This window comes from Tachypleus tridentatus, chromosome 12 (genome assembly GCF_004210375.1).
Source record: "Tachypleus tridentatus isolate NWPU-2018 chromosome 12, ASM421037v1, whole genome shotgun sequence".
Lineage (NCBI taxonomy): Eukaryota > Metazoa > Arthropoda > Merostomata > Xiphosura > Limulidae > Tachypleus > Tachypleus tridentatus.
In genome coordinates, this window is record NC_134836.1 from 73,712,954 (window position 1) to 73,726,795 (window position 13,842).

Sequence of the window (13,842 nt, forward strand, 5' to 3'; positions counted from 1 at the left end):
ACTGACCATCCTGCTGGATCTAAAGTTCAGGTTTGTTGACCTGCCATAAATTTATTGATAATCTTGGGATAGCGTACACTGTGACTGAACAAGGTTTTATATGAATAACGCACATGTGGAATATAAAATTTATTGCTACTTCAAAGCTGGTAGTTATAACTAAACCAAGAGTTTGGTGTCGTAGGGTTAATGCAGCTTGGGTGTTATGAAAGTGAGCAAAAAAAAAAAATTATTTTGACTCGATAACCAACAACCTGACTTTTTTCTACCTACTGAATAAATACAGTCAAATCATCTTCTTTACAGTATGTTGATAATATTAGTTAAATTGAATGTCTTATGCTATTGAAAATACTTGTAATTTGTAAATAATGAGATTACAATCTGTGTGAGAGACCGTTTTGAGTTGACCCTAAGCTAACCTCTTTCCTCACATCACTATTGTCTTCAAAGACACAAGGGTTTTGCAAGGTATTTTAAAGAAAAAAGTACATTTTACAAGGTATAAAATACAGTAGTTGGTGGTGGAGGTATAAGTGTAAGATTTTCTTTTTCATAGTGCACTTATATTGAGATAGACCAAGCTGAACACACTCATGCTGTCATCCTGAGTAAGCCTGCATGGATGTGGGGTGCTGAAATGGGTAGTAATGAACATGGAGTCTGTATTGGTAATGAAGCAGTATGGACAAAATTAAATGGACCACAAGACCATGAAGAAAAACTTCTGGGAATGGACCTATTAAGGTATGATAGTTAGTTTTGTAATTTCACTAGTGTATCAGTCTCCAAATATTGTTGATAAAAACAATTAATATAACCTGATAAAAAAACGTATACTTAGTATTGTGCAACAACTTTTTTTGTTGCATAAGATTGAAAGTTTGGTTAGGAAGACATTAAAAACATGAAATCATATTTAAGGAAATACAAACTTCTGAGAATAGATATTCAATATTAAAAGATATCAATAATTAACATTTAGAAGTTATTTACTTTGAAGATAAAATTCTTAATGGCTCATCCTTGACTTAAATTTTGTTTTATTGCAAAAGATGATTACAGAACGATCATAAAAGTGTTTTCAGCCAGAATAATCCCAGTGGCACAGAAAGTTTCAAGAAATATTTAGAAGTTTTTCAAAAGCTAATTGAAACTTATGATTTATTTAGTCTAATTCTGATTTGTAAGAAGGGTATAAAAATCTGGTGAAGATTTTACAAGCTTTAGTTTCTGCAATGTAAAATTTATTTAGTTTCTAATACTTTAAATTTTTCTTCTGCTATAGTTGTGAGTTATATCAAACTTGAAGTGTGGTTTTAATGACTAAATCATGAATGCTCTTTAGATGCAGAAACTGCTTTGTGTTCAGTAAAATATTGATATAACTATCCATTTCTAAAGACCTCTAGGTTTATAGTGTGAAAGATTTTGTATTAACAAGAATGTGAAGGATCCATTTTAATGATATAATGAAGATCAGTTTTTTACATTCCCAGTTTTCTCTTCTGTAGACAAGAAGAAGCTCATGTATTTGCTTGTAAGATTTCAAAACATACTTCTTATCTTGTTGACTGCCAATTTGCTGCATAGTATATGATCTGCCTGTGCCAGTTGGATGTGAGTGTGCCTTGTATGTTGTATAGCTTGCAAAACTTCAATGTGTATTTAGAACAGCTGCAGTCAAATGGTTAAAAATTATAGAATTCATGTGTGAAACAGTAAATTTTTTTCCAGTTCTTACTGGGTGTTAAAAATATGAATTATATATTTGCTTTAAGGATCAAACATTTTCTAAAATCATACAAGTATTAGTTGCGTGTATTAGAATAAAAACGTCACCAAATTAAAGTAATAAAGCCTGTATTTTGTAACATAGTATTGTTAAGAGGATAAAGTATTATTATTGTTGTTTTTAAATAAATATTTATGGATGATAAGTATTCAACACTTATTCTTTAGGCTTGGTTTGGAGAGGGCTACATCAGCACGTGAAGCTTTAGACATTATTACAGAACTACTAGAAAGACATGGACAAGGAGGTCCGTGTTCTGACATCATACCCTCCATGACCTACCATAACAGTTTTATCATCACCGATCGACAAGAGGCTTGGGTATTAGAAACTGTTGACAGATTCTGGGCTGCAGAACACATTACAAGTAAGCCTTTTTTAAGTTGAAATTTATTAAAACCACCAGGGATTGTTCCATACTTACATTTTGTGTTTTATTTGTGATGTTTCATTTGCTACAAAGAATTGTACTAGTTGTGACGTTTTCTTCTGAGAAAAGTGATGTTGATTCAGTTTATTAAGTTTATTATTTTTGGTATTTCTGTTTTGTATTTTTGTTGTTTTTTTTTATTTATCTGCCTGTCTTATGTCTTCCTTATGTATCTGTTACCAAACAAGACATAACTAATTATCATTAACTCGCTAATCTTCACTCTTGTAACTAGGTGGAGTGAGAAATATTTCCAACCACCTTTCTATTGGTAAGAAAATAGATCTCATGAGTAAGAAACTGGAAGAAAATGCCTTCCATAAAGGAGTGTGGGATCCCAGTAAGGGTAGTTTTGACTTTACTCGAGCATTTGGGGAAGGTGCTACAGATAGACGATATAAATGTGGATATAAACTTCTGACAGAACTGTCTGTAAATGGTGAGTTTTAGAGTGAAAATTTTATTTTATTTTGATTTATAAATTATGAGTTATAGAATAGAAAAGTTATAAGCTCAGTAACAGCCTTGTTTAGGTCTCAGCAGATATGGTTTAAATGCCCTATAACCTACTGATTGTTTTTCATTTCAATCTAAACCAGAATTATATGCAAATGTTTTATAAAGAAGATATTAATTTGTTGATTGTTTAACGAAATTAGTACTATACTGTGATGTCTGAGGTACTGAATGTCAGTGTTATAAAAATATGAATTTCTATATGTGTAAGTTAGGTGTAATATTTACATAAAGTAAATTAAGAGTATGTCTCAGTGTTAAAATATTTGTCATCAAATTTATGTGATACAGCAAATTAGAAAGTGTTTTAAAAAACATCCACTTGTTTTATGAGCATGAATGAAACTTACACCTTCAGTATGCCCCCATAGAAGAAAGGTCCACTGTTCAAAAGCTCTTGGGTTATAGGATTTTTATTTCATTCCTGTCAAGACTTTCTGAACCTACATGTTTTCCTAACATCATGATTGTGGTAGTTTTAAAATTCTGTGAAAAAAACAGACAAAAACTGAAATTACTAATCCAAAGAAAATGTGGCACAGATGAAATGAACCAAGATTAAATCTATTGAATACCTTAATTATACACAGGCTTCACTTAATTTAAACTGTTTATAATCTAAATATTTCATCTGTACCACATCTTCATTTCCTTGTCTTGCATATATGGCCCAGCATAGCTAGGTGGCTCAGACATTCAACTTGTAATCCAAGGGTCACAGGTTTGAATCCATGTCACACCAAACATGCTCACCCTTTCAGCTGTGAGGGCATTATAATGTGATGGTTAATCCAATTATTCGTTGGTAAAAGAGTAGCCCAAGAGTTGGAGGTGGGTGGTGATGACTAGCTGCCTTCCCTCTAGTCTTTCACACTGCTAAATTAGGGACGGCTGGCGCAGATAGTTTTTTTGTAGCTTTGTACGAAATTCAAAACAAACCAAATTTGTATATCCAATAGAAAAGGTTTTTATTTTTCATGTTTCTTAAGGGTATAGTGCATGAAAATAGTAAAAAAACAATAAAATTGTGAGAACTTGTTGTACTTAAATGTAGGTTTAGGTTTAAAAGACCTTGATAATGCAGTGCATACAATACACAGCAAAAATATTACTCAGTATAAAAGGAATTTGCTGAAACATGTGGTAAATCAGATTTTGTGTGTATGTTTAAGGAGGATTTAGAGAAAAGGACATGTTTACAATATTACGGATGTGGACAGCGGCATCTGTATGTCTTCTGGATTTTTTGTTTCCACTGGCAGTCAGGTATTTTATGTTTTATATCTTATTTAAAGCTGGTAACAATGTAAGTTATGTTGTTTTTGCCATTTACCTAAGTACTAGATATTTTATTTTTTAACCTCAAGAACTATAGAGGTTCAAAATAATTCAATTTACTATTTCATGAGAAATTGCTTGATATTTGAAAACAAATTAAGGTTATCTTTAGTAGAAGCAGTGATGAATTCTGTTTATAATTTTTCAAAAATGTTTTAACAATAAATGTTTTCTAAATCTTCTGGAACTATTTTTTCACTTTGTGGAGTGATCAATGCAAGGCCTTAACACAGTAGTAAGTTTCATGAAACTGTTTTGTTTCACTAATTACTCTACACATGTCTCTAGAGACACAATTTATTTATTATGGAGAACTAATGATAATTGTGTGGATGAAAATAATTTAATCACTAGATCTAATGGTGAGGTCAGGGCTTGCAGAGGGAAACTAATCTGTCTTTCTTGTACAAAAATAAAAATGTTTATAAAGTTTGTAATGTCCTCTCAAGTTTCTTGGCTACTGTTAAGTTTACTGTTTCTAAAAACCACTACTTATTGGTTGAGTACAAATAGTTCAGTTTGCTGTGTCTCAGTTACTAACTTAAGATATCACAGAGACATTGACACAAATGGAAACAATTCTATGTTTGTACTGGTACATTAATTGTTCATAGAGTGCAGTGTGTAAAAAATTATATCAGCCATTGTAGTGCATAAAACACAATGTATATACACACATTAAATGTTGTATATCAAAACATGAAGAGATCATGTTGTATAATTTTTTATTGAAATTTAAATAGATAATTTTATTTAAGCATATTGCATACTATTTAAACATTTGCTGAAATTAATAAGAAATGCTTAAAATGCAGAAGTAAGATATTTATGTTGCTATTTTAAAGAGAAAATGTGTAAAATAGTCATAAAAGTATGTTGAGTAATCTGAAATCGTGGACATTTTACAGTTTATTTCATTATATAGGTGTCAACAAGCATCTAAGCTCTCACTTATCAAATAGTGTAGGATAATAGTGCACACACTTCTCTAATATACTACCTCTTTTCTAAACATGCAGTTCTCGTATCCTCCTGTAATAGATATAACCTATTATTGTATATTATGTACGTGTCATTTTCCACAGTTAGTTGTTGTTGTTATGTTACTTAATGGTAATAAAAAATGTTCATGGTAGTTTTTAAAATAGATTTAGTATTTAATTCATTTTTTTGGATATATTTATAAATCTCTTACTGACTTTCCATTTCCCCTTGAAAGGGTGGATCCCATATTTCTGTGTTTAAGTCTGGAGGGTCATGGGAAGCTTTGAAAAATGGTGTAAAATTAGAACGAGGTAGTTCATGCATCATTAAACTGTAACTGTGATGCCAGAATTTGGTTCTTGTACATTTTATTTTTATGTCCATGTTTCTGTCATATTTTTAACATTTGATTATTTTTTAATGTGAATCATTTGATAGTTTCTTGTTGTGGGTAAACAAACTTGCTACAGCACACAGAAATGCCTCTTTTGACCAGGAGTTCTTGGTATTTCCTGTATACAAGAATAAAAAAAATATTGAATGGTTAAGTGTGCCAGTCTCTTGTATGTTGGTTTTTCTTTAACATTAATTTAAATATATATATATTTGGAAAATGAAAGTTTTTTTTTTTTTTCACTAAAATTTCCTAAAGCCACGTGTGTAATTATATGTCACTCAGAGTTCAGATAAAAATGAAGCAGTACCTTGAATTTTATATAGGTCATTGATTTGTAATTTAAATAAGTGTATTTTTCTTGTGAATTTTATAGAAAATGATAATTCAGGGCAAATGTTTTAAAATGTAGCTCCTTTTTTTGTTGGATAGGAATGTGTTTAATATATATCTGTTTCATAAACATTAATGGTTTGTGCACCATTATAATTTTATACTGAGATCCATGCTCCAAAAAAACCTTTCATTTTATTTTTTTAAGATTTAAAATCAAGTTAACTATTTATAGTTATATTTCACTTATGTCAGTATTGACTTACGTTATTAAAATACTCATATCCATTGATATCTTAGCTAAATTTAAGTCTCTTTTTTAAATATTCCCTTAGCTCAGATTAGTAATATTTCTTTCATTTCACACAATATGGGTTTAATGATATATCTGACATAACACTTACTTCTAATATTGATTTCAGACTTATATTTGTCTTTTAGGTTTCTGTACTGACACCACCTGATTCACATTTACCTTGTTGTCATTGGTTCACAGCAACACCTGATCCTATGAATTCTATGTTTAAGCCCTTTATATTTTGTCCAGATCCTGTTATTTCAGAAGATACTGTTTCCCCCACTTTTCCTTTAAGTAAAGACCCTGCAAAGGTAATTTTTTGTTGTTTCTAACAACATTATAGATAAAATTTCTACATGGAAGTTAAATTTTATAAAACAAAAGTATTAACTAATACAGGTAATACATTTTTTTAAACCATATTTGTTTACTATTGTAAAACAAATATATTTTGCTACATGTGGTTAAAATGTAACAAAATATCTTCGTTGTGCAATAATAAATAAATATAATTTGAACGGCGTATTATTTATTTTGCCTTACCTGAATGAAATATACAAATAACCCAATTAAAGTATTAATGTTACATGTTTGTAGAAATATTTAATCGGTCAACATTGTGACAAAGCTGCATGGTTCATGATTTAAAGTGATATTAGTAATTTGAACTTTGAAACTTTTGACACAATTTTGAGAATGGTTTATGTCCCTAACATGCTTTTTTTGCACAACTCGCGACTCGACTGAATATATAAACTGGGACACATTTTTATATTTTATTCTTGCAGTTACTTTATCTGAAACTCATTTGTGGCTGTTATAACCTGCTGTGAGTTTAAGGTTAAAATGTTGTATGATATAAGAATTGATCTAAGCACCATATTCAGTAACTAAGATTGAAAATCCAATAAATAAATCATATATATATAACTGGACTTGCTGGTTGACACTTTCCAAGACATGATCCAATTTCCCACTTTTTAATCGATGATAAAGCAAAACATATTTCATGTGTCGCTTTTGACACATACATTGCACTTTAATCTCCAAATTCATGAATAGTGGATTTTTATTTATTTAGAATATTTTTCATAATTTGAGATGTATATGTGTATAGATATTTATGTATGCAGATTGATTTTTACCATATGAATTATAAACTATATTAAACTAGTTTTTTTAATTGTTATAGTAATAAAAGAAGCCATGAATAACACCAATTAAATTTTTTTATTCTTTTTAATTGTTATTTAATACAAAACCATCCAGTATTTTGTTTTACTGGATATTTATTTCTTGTTAACTCTGATTAGATTGGCTTTTGAAACTTTTCTTCGTAATAAAAATAACATGAACTCAATTTTTATGGATAAAGAAACTTCAAAATGACATCTGATTAGTTTTTATACTGAATTCATCTGATAACAGAAACTTAATGTACAAGTATATGGGGAGAACTGAAACTAAACATACAATGTTATTGCATTATCAGTGATTTCTTATGTAGTTTTAATTCATGAAATGTATTTTTTCATTAGTTTATGTACTGATGAAACTTTGTAGAATGGATGGCAACTGCCTGTTGTGGAGACACAAGTGTGGAGAATGATGTTTTGAAAGTCTTCTGCCTTTTGTCTTCAAGTCAGTGTGTGTGTAGGTGCTGCAGGTCTTTTATAGTGTCCTGGTGGATTGTGGAGAGCATGTTGTGATTAGTTGGATTATCACTGTTTCTGATAATCAGCACCTGCACACACACTGACTTGAAGATAAAAGGCAGAAGACTCTCGAAATGTCGTCCTCTACACTTGTGTCTCCACAACAGACAGTTGCTGTCCATTCTACAAAGTTTCATCATGAATACTCTGCCTAAACAATCTATCAAAGTGTTCGTACTGTTTCTGCCTCATACTTTAGGAACTATCCTTATCTTTTCTACAAGAGAACTATAATAAGATAAGGCTAAGTGTGATACGACCATTGAACCGATTCACAATTGACAATAAACATTGGGACTTGCATCACTAAATAAATTCCTGGATTCAGTTCCCTGTGGTGGACAGAGTTGCTTTGTGTTAAACAATACTAGTATGTAGGATTTCTAGCCATGTTTCACAATTTTGTTTTTGAATTAATGTATCTAATTTAGAGATATTTTTACAGATTTATTCATTTTGAAAGTAAAATATTTGTCTGGAAAATAAATATTTGCTTGTCGTTCACAACATTATCACTTCATTTATGAACATTTTAAATGTATAGAAACATAAGTGCTGATGTACTAGGTTTGTTAACTTACATTCATATTACCAGTTGAAAGCTAATTATTAAACCCAAAATATGCAGAAAACATAGTACAAATTTGAGTTAGTACTATATCTATACATATTTCATCGTTCGAATTGATACAGGAGGTTGTGGTGCTCAAAATGATGAAAAAAATCGAATTTTATTTTTAAATGAGAATTTAGCTTCTATACTTGAAGTAAACATTTTAAGACAGCTTGTGATATGTTTGTCTTGGGCACCATTCTTCATTTGTATTATGCTGTCGGGTAAAGTTCTGTGTAATTCACAAGATACAATCACATTTTCTACAAATAAGCTACAAATTTTAATTTTTTTATTTTCAAGTTAATTTTATTATTTCAATCTTCTAATGTGTATTTATCTTATATTTACTAAAATTGCATAAGTGTCTTGTTTGTTTCCTACTTATATCTTCTTTAAAACACTTTCATTTTTAAATGGAATTCTTCTTGTTTAAAACTAAATTTTTTTCCCTTTTAATCTGCACTTACCAGTTACTAATTGCTGTTAAAGTCTTTAAGGTAGAGGCAGAGGAATGACACGTAATATTACAATATAAAATTAAGCCTTACAGCTAGATAAACAAATGGGAAACTTCCATTGGGCTCATGCATCACCTTTACTTTTATTTTTAGCATAAATGAGCTCTTATCCAGTGGTATTGATTCTAGCAGGACTATATTACAAAGTTAAAGATTGGACAGTGAGTGTTATCATAAATCATTTTAATTTGTAAACATTATATTGTAGGAGCCAAGAAATGTGTGATTGAAACACTGAATGATTAAATGTGTGTTTTATTGTTTGTAGCATTTTGAATATTCCATATATGAACTGATAAAAAAAAAAGATTTTTATGTTCTTACTGCTATGGCTTAAAATTATATTTAATATAAACGTGTTTATAAAACACTCTTAAACTTTATATAGTCTATATAATGTTTATATATATATTCTTCCTAAAGTTTGGTTGGTACTGAAACTTTAATGGACTCCTACTGTTATCGGAAGCAGTGCAATTATGTGTGGGTATTAATTTAAAAATGTTTGTTACTCTACATATGGCTGAGATTTTGTGAATTAAAATGTATTTATATACATGATTTTAGCTTGAGATTTAGTGGAACTTGCATGGCCTCTTAGAAATCTAACCAGTGTTTTATCTACCAGTATAATAAATGTGAAAAAAACAAAATAGACTTCTTCAATGGGCAAACTATAATAGTAAAAGAAACTAAGAATATTATAACAGGATCTTTATTCTCTCACTGTTTGAGCTATAGTTGTCTTCAGGAGTATGTACTGTACTGTTTTACAAGGATATGTTACATAAATTTTCACAGATTAGGTTCCTGGTAGCTGCACCATGTTGCTCCCTGATTGGTTCATTATCATTGTCTTTTGACCAATCAGCATTCTGCTTTCATCTCACTAGACTAGCTGCTGTTTCTGCTTACCTGTAGTCTCTCACTGTAGTGTTTATATTCTCTTCTAAAAAGATGTAAACAGCTTTTCTAGCTTTCCTTTGTTGTTTCCATTTCTTTACTGACAATTCAAGTTTTCTTTCATCTTTGTTTTTTCTACTTGTATTACTAGAACCTTTTTGTACTGTGTTTTCTGACATCTGCTTTGTTCTCATTTACTCTCGTTGCCAGGCCTCTATTAATTTCATCTGTATAAACTTACTGAATCCACCACATAAACTACGTTGCTGTCTGTTGGCCTTTACTTCTCTTCCCATTCCTGTTTTTGTTACTATATCTGTGATTGTTTCTGTTGATGGAACTTGTATCCTGGGCACTGGGGACCACTATGAACTTCTTGTTTCTCTCATCCTGTCTGCTGCTGTTATTTCTTTCCATGATGTTCGTCTCCTTCTCTTTTAGCCTTATAAGAATACCTGTAGGGTACTGTAGCTTCTATTATGTGTTTGGTTTCTTGATTTAAGAATTTGGTACTGTGCATGTGTAACACACTCATGAAAATGCCCAGTGCTATACCTTTTTTCACTTTGTTGTTATGTGCTGAGCAGAAGTATATGAAACCATAATCAGTGATGTCGAGAAACCCACTTGTTGAGAAATTTATATGCAAAAACGGCTTGTTTGGGTTGAGAAAATATTTTACATAGAAGGTCGAAACGTTGTTTGCTCTTCTATGTAAAATATTTTCTCAACCCAAACGAGCCGTTTTTGCATATAAATATATGAAACCATATTTGTTTGTCACTTTTTCTAAATGTGGAGAATCTTGATCTCTCACCATTTGTAAGTGGAAGGAAACTAAAACTGTCACCAAGGAGATGGAAAAACTACAAAGGAAAGCTATACAACTGCTCACATTATTAGAAAAAATATAAACACCATAATGAGAGACTACAAGTGGGCAGAAACAGGAACTAGTCTAGTGAAACAAGAGCAGGATGCTGATTGGTCAGGTGGTGGTCAATAGATGACAATAGTGAACCAATCAGGGAGTGGCATGGTGCAGCAACCAGGAACATAATCTGAAAAAATATGTATATATATCCTTGTGAGGCACTACAGTGTCACGATCTCCTGAAGACAACTTGTAGTTGAAACATTGACAGAATAAAGATTCTGTTAGAACACTATCAGTCTCATTGTTACCTTATTATCTAAATTGCAGTATCTTAATTTAAATATTTTTTTTCCTTTATACTCTAGTTTGAGGTATGTTTTGAAGTTTTTATTATCCTTTATCACTAGATTAAAGGTACAATGGTGGTAATAAGCTAGAATTACGAGGAAAAGTTGTGTATAAATATGTCGTTCACAAATGACTGAATGTCTAAAAAAACTATAATTTTGACTGGAAAGTCAGGAGACAAGTTTTATAAAACAAAATGTGACCACTGATATGTTTTTTCCTTGTAGATAGAGCCTCGTTTTCAGATGTCTGTTGATCGTTCCCATGCTCTCTTCAGAATTCACAAGACAGTTTACTTGTATATGAATGATGAAGGAGACACAAAAGGAAGAGAAATAAAAAATGCTATTGGTAAATTGGAAGAAGACTATGTTTCAACAGTGGAACAGCTTCTTACTGGTATTAGTCCAGAAAATAGTATGAAAGTGAAGAACATTTTCAGAAATGCTGTGGATAGTGAAATAAGAATTTATAGCTCATTTCTGGAAGAATAGTGCATATTTTAATACCTAAGTTTAATAAATGTGACTAGAGAATAATTAGGAATGATAACTTTACAATTTTTGGAGGATTGTTTGCAAACTTTTCAATGTTGGTCAGTGAAGAGGGGTTTTTGGGGACTGGGGGCTAATATTTTATTGTCTATTTTCTGTTCCAATAACATGCTAAAAAATAAAACATCCTCAGAGTTGACCTTTATAAAATGCATGCCACAATACTTCACTCTTACTCAACAAAGACATGCTATCCACATTTTGATACATTTGTGTACAATTTCTGTAGTGTTTAACTAATTTGGATCTAGTTAAAATATTTTCCCAGTATTAAGAAAGATGGTATGTTCACAACTTGGATTTTTCTGAGCAAAATTCATTGAAAATATACAGCTAAAGTTTAAAATTGGAATGGATTTAAAAAGTAGTTAAAATTATCAAACAGTGCACAGTGTAGTGAGGACTAGAGAAGTTGATGGTTTAGTTAAAACAAGTTCAAATGGGATTGGTTGGAAACAGAAAGTATGTGAGTGATGTAATTGAACCTGGAAGAATTGATTAAGAGTTGATTTACCAAAAAGGGCATTTTGCACAAAGTGCAATAATAAACTTATAAACTAGTCCCATGGGGTTGCTATAAGAATTTCATGCACAGAAATATTAAAATTCACATCTGTCAAATGACTAACCAAATTTGGTTAAAAGTAAAATTTAAGAGCATGATATCTGTCAAATGTATGAAGAAAAAAAAAAAAAAAAGTGGAGAGTGTCCATCAGAGAGGTTTAAATTTCTTAAGGGGCAGCAGCATGCTGTCAGCCACCCCTAGCATGCTTTTAATACCTTTAGTGCATTAGACTCATAATAGTTAACTTTCTTTCTTTGTTAATTGTGATTTGTAAAAAATCTGTGAATATTTAGTTTGTTTACAATTCTAATGTTGATGTTCATTCAGTAAGCTCTTACAAATCATTATTTCAACACATACAGTGATTTTAAAATTGTTTAGTCAGTGAAAATTTTCATAAGGAAGATGTGTAGCTCAGAGTGTCTTCCTGATCACACAGTGCTAATCAGTGATCCTCTGCAAGATTATTATGACTGAATTGTGGGTTTACACGTTGTGTAAGTAATATTTTGTTGCATTGTTATATATTTTTATTAAGTTTTGAAATTTTTGCATTAAATAACTCAATCTAGTCACAGATAGATCTGAAAATATATTAAAAGATTTCCCCTCTTTTTACATATTTTTAAATTTAGTAGAACAGAAGTAATGTACTTTTTAGTGTGAATGCAGAGGTGGTAATTAACTTCTAAATGTGTGAAATGTTGATATATCATTGGGATTAATGTCTCAGAAACAAATTGTGAGGAAATACAGCTATGAAGTTTTGAACTTGTTGTGTCCCAATTTGAGCTGTTCTTACTGTCATATTTGCTTTTTTTCACTTTAATGAGTAATGTTACACCATAAAATATCAGTCATGCATGAACTAATTCACTGCATTGTTTGGTTTGCAAAGAACTAGGAGGTGATTGTAGTGCAGCATGGTTACAGAGACCACTTACAGGAAAAAATATAGGGGTATCTTAAGGATATCATGTATCACACACCTATAGGGAAACATCATGATAATGGATATCAACACTACTGTAATTGTGGAGAAGTTGCAGTGAATGTGAATTGTAATTGAATATTGGTTAAACATGCCAAGAGTCACTAATGGTGTACATGTAATAAGCCACTTGATATGTCAGTAAAACTCTTTGAGTTGGGCTACAAGGTGTTGAAAACTATGTGGCTGTATTTCCTTAGTTAGTTAATTCATAATTTTTACAATAGGATGATAATTTTGGACCACTCCATATAATAAAAGACTCTTGTCACTTTGGGATTGTTGTCTTGGCAAAATATATAAAATGCTTTTTTGATATGTTTAGATTGATGTTTTGACAAACAATATGAAAATCTTTGTTTTATCTGCCTTTGCTTACCTTTGAGATATTTTTCTTCTGTTTTAAACAAATTAATTTTCTGTATTGACAACAAAATATAGTGTTTTAAACCAGAAGTAAAAGTTTCATGAGATATCTATATGCAAAATTGTAAATAAGTATTCTTGTACATAATTTAAGTTTGGTATTAGTTAATGATGAAAGAATATTATTGTTCCATTTGATCATCATTAATTTATTTTTTGGCAAACAGCCTTTAAACCTTTGTTGAGTTGCTCTGTTTGCTATCATAATGTACAGAAAGTGTTCATCTCAGTTAGTTTGGC

At 30.7% G+C, this 13,842-nt stretch overlaps 1 pseudogene across 1 annotated transcript in view; it reads left to right on the plus strand.

Annotated features, from left to right (window-relative positions):
* Positions 1-13,632, plus strand: part of LOC143233609 (secernin-3-like) — a 15,310-nt pseudogene extending 1,678 nt beyond the window's left edge. The window contains exons 3-7 of the transcript XR_013018250.1: positions 1,963-2,162; positions 2,461-2,664; positions 3,914-4,007; positions 6,232-6,399; positions 11,293-13,632. The product of XR_013018250.1 is annotated as a secernin-3-like (transcript). The remainder of the gene's footprint in view (positions 1-1,962; positions 2,163-2,460; positions 2,665-3,913; positions 4,008-6,231; positions 6,400-11,292) is intronic.
* The last annotated feature ends 210 nt before the right edge of the window (positions 13,633-13,842 follow it).